Consider the following 6,446-nt stretch of genomic DNA (forward strand, 5'->3'; position numbering starts at 1 on the left):
CACAAACCAAGGAATGCCAAGGGTTGCTGGCAACCACCACAAGTTGGAAGGGGCAAGGAAGGATTCTTTCCTGGAGTCGTCAGAGGGAGTGTGGCTCTGAGAACACCTTGATACTGGACTCTTGGACTCCTGAACTGAGAGAATAAATTTCTCTTGTTCTGATACACCCAGTTTTTGATATTTTGTTATGGAATTCCTAGGAAAGGAATACCACCACTCTGAAAAATGTTGGCAGTGCCTTGTAATATTAAACATCTACAACGTCCCTGTGACCCAGCAATTCCACTTTTTGGTATTCACCTAAATAAATGAAAGCATATATCCACATAAATACATATATAAGAATGTTTATGGCAGCTTCAGTGACAATAATCAAAACTGGAAACATTTTAAGTGTCTATGAAGAAAATTAATTAAAAAGTATGTTCATATAGTTGAACACTATTCAGCAATAAAAGAATAAGCTGCAAATGCACTCTGCAGTGTGGATGAACATCAAAAATATATTGAGCAAAAGAAGCCAGACACAAAAAACACATGTATACTGTTTGAGTCCATTTACATGAAGGTCAAAGTCAGGTAGAAGTGTTCTCAGGTAATAGAAACCAGTGAGGGCAGGGACTGGCCTGAGAGGTTATGAGGAAACATTCTTACACATTGGAAAAGTTATGTGTCTTGATTGTGGCAGTGTTTTACATTAGTGTATACACATTTGTCAAAACTCACTGGATTATTTCCTTAAGTGAATGCATTTTATTAAATGTAAATTATATCTTGATAAAATTGTTTATAAGAAAACATAAACCTTGGAGCATGTCGTCATATATAATGCTTGCCTCAATCAAAAAGAAAAGAAAAACCCACTTTAAAGATTCAATTAAAACTTTTATCCCCGTTCCCTTTCTTTTTTCTTTATTTTTTTAGATAGGGTCTCTCTGTCACCCACCCAGGCCGGAGTGCAGTAGCGTGATCATGTTTCTCTGCAGCCTCGACCTCCTGGGCTCAAGTGATCCTCCCTTCTCAGCCTCTGGAGGAGCAGCTGGGACTACAGGTACACCCCACCATGCCGGGCTACTCTTTCCATTTTTTAAAACTGCATTAATTATCTACTTTCTAAACTCATTTTTAATTCTTAACAGGTAAGTGATTATCATGTAACTTATTTTTGTTCTCCAACTTTTCCAGTCTGCACCGAACGTAGTAATCGCCTGTAATTGTCTACTTCTTTTGTATATGTTGGCAAAGGCTTAGATTTCAATTTCCCTAGCTGAGGGGATTCTAATGACTTAGGACACCATTTGCTCTTTTGGCTATTTTGCTTAGGAAGGATAGGTCACTTGCAGGAGCCAATGAAGGGCAAAATAATAACTATCCTTAACTACAGATACACACTTTAAACAGCATTCAAAATGTTCTTTTTGAGGAAAAAAAAAAAAAAAAAAGGAGGAGTACACCCAATTTGGCCTGTCACAGAACAAAGAAAATACCAGCTTCAGGTGGAGAGTACCCCAGTTCCGTTCTGACAGCTTCTTGGCAACTGTTAATATGTATCAAGCTTGACTGGATGGGGAGGAGGGAGGACCGGAGGGGAAACAGCAGAAGAATGGGGGCAGAAGAGGAGAGAGAGGGACGTGGAGGAGCCCAGGGATCCACACTGCTCAGCTGCTTCTGGGTTTACGGTGCAGCGCGAGCGCCATCGTGTGGTTATCTCTGTGACTTCAGTGGAAGAAATGCTTTTTTCCCCGCCACTCCATTTAAAGAATGCAAAAATAAACCAAAATCGTTCATGGGGCCTGAGAAACCTTGAGAAGGATATTACCCTACAGTTGTTTTTTCATCGAAAAGTTGAAGAGGTTTCTGACATCTCAATTAGTAACGCATCTGGAATGTTTGCTCTCCAGGTACCTATTATTCGTTCCTTCACTCATCAAATATTTATTGAACGCTATGTGCCAGACACTGCATAAGCAGGAGAAAGGCAGGCGTGGTGGTCTAGTGGGGCAGACAGACATGTGAACAAATGGTTACAGCAGTCTGATAAATATTCTAATGCAGGAATGAAAGAAACATCTGGGAGCTAAATGAGAACATTTAATATTTGACAAAGATGCTCAGTGCTATAATCTAATTGTTGCATTGAAAACCTGTGTTGATCCTATTACTTGTGTCACTTGTCCATAACCTCTTTAAAATCTGGCTAAAATTAGTAATTGGTTGATTGATTCAAATTATTTATCAAGAGCCAATTATGTGCCAGGTACTACTGCTGTATCACTATTACTTGTATCACTTTTGTCTATAACCTATTTAACAATCTGGCCAAAATTATTGATTCATTGATTCAGATTATTTATTGAGAGCCAATTATGTGGTAGGTACTACTGTTGGTGCCAGGGGATACAGATGAAGATAGGAAAGACAGAAAACATTTCTTCTTTTGTTAAGCTTAACTTCCATGTGTGGAAAGTGAACTATCAAGAAAAAATGTTTTATGTCCATCTGTGATACAAAAGCCATTTTCTTGTTTATTGCCTGTTTATCTATGTCATTATTTCCTGCTTTCCATCTATAGTCTTCATTCCTCAGTTTTTCAAATGTAAACAGTTGTTTCAAACTATTTCAGGTTACAATGAGAGTTTAAACAAGCATAGCTTTCTTAATGGCTTTGGAAAATTTACTTAATTTTGTATTGCTCAGAGCAGCACCAGGGTTTTAGTTAGTAGTTAAGCCGTGAAGTGGGAATTTGGGAGGAGATTTCTAATCCTGGTCCTGTTACTGTTTCATTTGTCTGGTTTACCTCCCAATCTCAGCTTTTCCTGGCCACTTCAGGGTCATGCATATAATAAATATTAGGGCCGGGTGTGGTGGCTCATGCCTGTAATCCCAGCACTTTGGGAGGCCAAGGTGGGGCGGATCACGAGGTCAGGAGTTTGAGACCAGCCTGACCAGCCTCATGAAACCCTGTCTCTACTAAAAATACAAAAAAATCAGCCAGGCATGGTGGCGCGTGCCTGTGGTCCCAGCTGCTCAGGAGGCGGAGGCAGGAGAATTGCTTGAACCCAGCAAGCAGGGGTTGCAGTGAGCCAAGATAGTGCCACTGCACTCCAGCCTGAGCAACAGAGTGAGACTCCATCTCAAAAATAAATAAATAAGAACAATCTCGGATAATTTTAGACTCAAAACAGCAGAGAGTAGGAAGCTGGAAGAACACTTGTGTTCATACCCAGCCCCTAGGCCTCAGCGGTTGCAGTATTCAGGGAGAGCGGCAGCCTCCCTCCCTGAAGTCCCACGTGGAGATGGCTCTGCTCCAACACTGAGGTGCCAGAATGGGAAAAAGGAACTCCTCTAATGACATAAAACAAGTGAAAATTTATATGATCAGATGAGCTCACTAACAAGCTGGAAAAAAAATGTAATCTTTATGAGCAGAGCGTATTTGTTAACAATGACTGGGGAAATAAACCTGCTTTATGGCTGTGTTCTCAAGGAGTTGCAACTCTTCACTAAAGTATCCTTGTCTCATCTTGTGTTAGGTTGTTCAGTTCCATTGCTCACACGTGCTCAGCCCACACAGTTGGTGTTTATAATGGAGTCATATACCACTGCTAAAAATATGAGAAAGTTCTCCTTCAATTCTGTTTGTGTCAAATCACTGTGGCCTAGACGTCAAGGAGGAGGGACCTAGGAAGCCCGGAGTTTTCCATTACTTTCCCTACCAAATCAAACCACAACCCAATGCCCATGCCAGTAAGCATATCGGCTTCCGATTCAGCTTCTTCGGAAGATTCTGTTCACTTCAACTAACATTTGCAGGGAGAATTATATTAAACTGAAGCTAATAAGACCATGTGTTACTTCATATAAAATATAATTGTAAATACAATCCTTGGCAACTATTTCTTTTACCTCCAGGTGTCTCGAGCGTTAAGCACCAAACTATCTTTATTTTCTTTATGAATTTAAAGGAAAATGTCTTTATAGTCACAGTACCACTTTGAGAGAAAAGGAAAAAAGTCTTTCTTTAAAACAAACAAATGAACAATGCTTGTGGTCAATAATTGAAATTATTCTCTGCCTAAATTGCTCTGTTTACATGACCTAAAAAAATTAGAACTTACATAAACATGATGACAAAATTAAAATGTTATTTTCTGCCAGGCGCAGTGACTCACGCCTGTAATCCCAGCACTTTGGGAGGCTGAGGTGGGAGGATTGCCTGAGGTCAGGAGTTCAAGACCAGCCTAGCCAACATAGTAAAACCCTGACTCTAATAAAAAACAAAAATTAGCCAGATGTGGTGGTGGGAATCTGTAATCCCAGCTACTGATGCAGGAGAATTGCTTGAACCCAGGAGGTGGAGGTTGCAGTGAGCTGAGATTGTGCCACTGAACTCCAGCCTGGGCAACAGAGTAAGACCCTGTCTACATAAAATAAAATAAAATGTTAATTTATTCTATGTGTCTCTGACACAGACCTTTAAAGACATAAATCTAACCTATTTGTAGATAGAATAGAATGGTTAACATTTCATCAGAATTTTAAACAGATGTTATTGGTCATTATTAAGACAAGTTCTATAAAACGAACTAAATCCTCTTCTAAAATGCATATGTAAATATTCTTCAGATATGAAAAATCATGAAAAAGTGTGTCTTATAGTTTTATTTTTCAAGTTTTTGGACGTAAGATATATGAACTGAGCATTTTTCCATTTGCAAAGAGAAGGGACTTAGTTTTTATCTGAGCATGTCTCTTCAGGGTAGTAACTGTTTCCGGAAAACCATCACCCGTGGAAGCAGTGAAGCATCTTCCCTAAACGGCAGAACAGGATGTACTATGAAAGAATCCCTTCCTTTGTGAGAGCCCACTTTGAGAGACAGGCTGGAGTAACAGGCATGAATTTTTAAAGTAGCAGTTCATAAGCAGCTTCATTAAATTGCACTAACAAGTTTTGAAGTTTTATTACACCAATAACTCTGGTGAACATTCTGATGCAAGATATATAAGCTTTTCTATTAAGATGGTTAATACTTTCATGACCATGTATTTTTAGAGACTGACTTCTCTAAAATTTTCCCAAATCTATTCTTAAACCTAATCCTAACCCTAGCTCTAACCCTAATCTTAACCCTAACCGTAATGTGTCTTAAGCAGAGTCTGGTGAAAGTCGTAAAAAATGTAAACAGTTAAGAGAAAACCTTCAGGAATAAAGTGATATGACAGTCTCCTGTCATCCCTCTGAACCTCCAAGTTCATTTCAATTTAACAGATTTAAGTCTTAAATTGTCTTAAAATTATTTAAAAATCTAGATCTAGTATCTAGGCTACTTTAATGGCTTAGTTGATCAGCTATTACAAAGGAAACACAGTGATTTGGAAACAAGGCAAAGATACAGTGCATTGTCTTTCAGATACTCTTTTCCTGAGGTTGGATTTGAGAATCAAAATATAAACTCCATAGCAATAGGCATTATTTACTCATCCTTGTGGAGAATTAAAAAGGCTTATGTAATTGAACATAATTTTGAAAACAGTGTGTGCCAGATACTCTTTTAAGCACTTCCCATGCACCCAGTTTTTAAACGCTTACAACAGTGTAACGAGATTGATATTATCATTAACCCCATTTTATAGAAGAGGAAACCGGAGGCTGGGCACGGTGGCTCACGCCTGTAATCCCAGAACTTTGGGAGCCTGAGGCGGGTGGATCACTAGGTCAGGGGTTTGAAACCAGCCTGGCCAACGTAGTGAAACCCGTCTCTACTAAAGATACAAAAAAATTAGCCGGGTGTGGTGGTGGGTGCATGTAATCCCAGCTACTTGGGAGGCTGAGGCAAGGAGAATAGCTTGAACCTGGGAGGCAGAGGTTGCAGTGAGCCGAGATCGCGCCACTGCACTCCAGCCTGGGCAACAGTGTGAGACTCCATCTCAAAAAAAAAAAAAACAAAAACAAACAAAAAACTGAGTCACAGAAAAGATAAGTAGCTTTCACAGAGTCACACAGAGAGTAAGTGGTGGAGCAGGACAGTCTTGTTTGGTACTTTTAACCTCAGTGATAACCTAATTGTCTATACAGTCTTCATCTCCCTTCAGCTTCGGCTGTCTGCAGAACGTCTCTTCCTGATTAACCCACCAGATACTCACTCAACTTGTTCCAGATGGAACTGAGAATCTGCTCTCATTCACCTGCTGCCTCCACCCTTAAATTTGACTGCCAACCCCGTCTTTCCAATTCTGATAACAATACTGTCATGCTTGACTTTTCTTTTTTTTCTTTCTTTTTTTTTTTTTTTTGAGACTGAATCTTGCTCTGTCACCCAAGCTGGAGTGCAGTGGCGCAATCTCAGCTCACTGCAAGCTCCGCCTCCCAGGTTCACGCTATTCTCATGCCTCAGCCTCCCGAGTAGCTGGGACTACAGGCGCCCGCCATTATGCCCTGCCAATTT

The sequence above is a fragment of the Macaca mulatta genome, chromosome 15, assembly GCF_049350105.2.
Source record: "Macaca mulatta isolate MMU2019108-1 chromosome 15, T2T-MMU8v2.0, whole genome shotgun sequence".
Taxonomy (NCBI): domain Eukaryota; kingdom Metazoa; phylum Chordata; class Mammalia; order Primates; family Cercopithecidae; genus Macaca; species Macaca mulatta.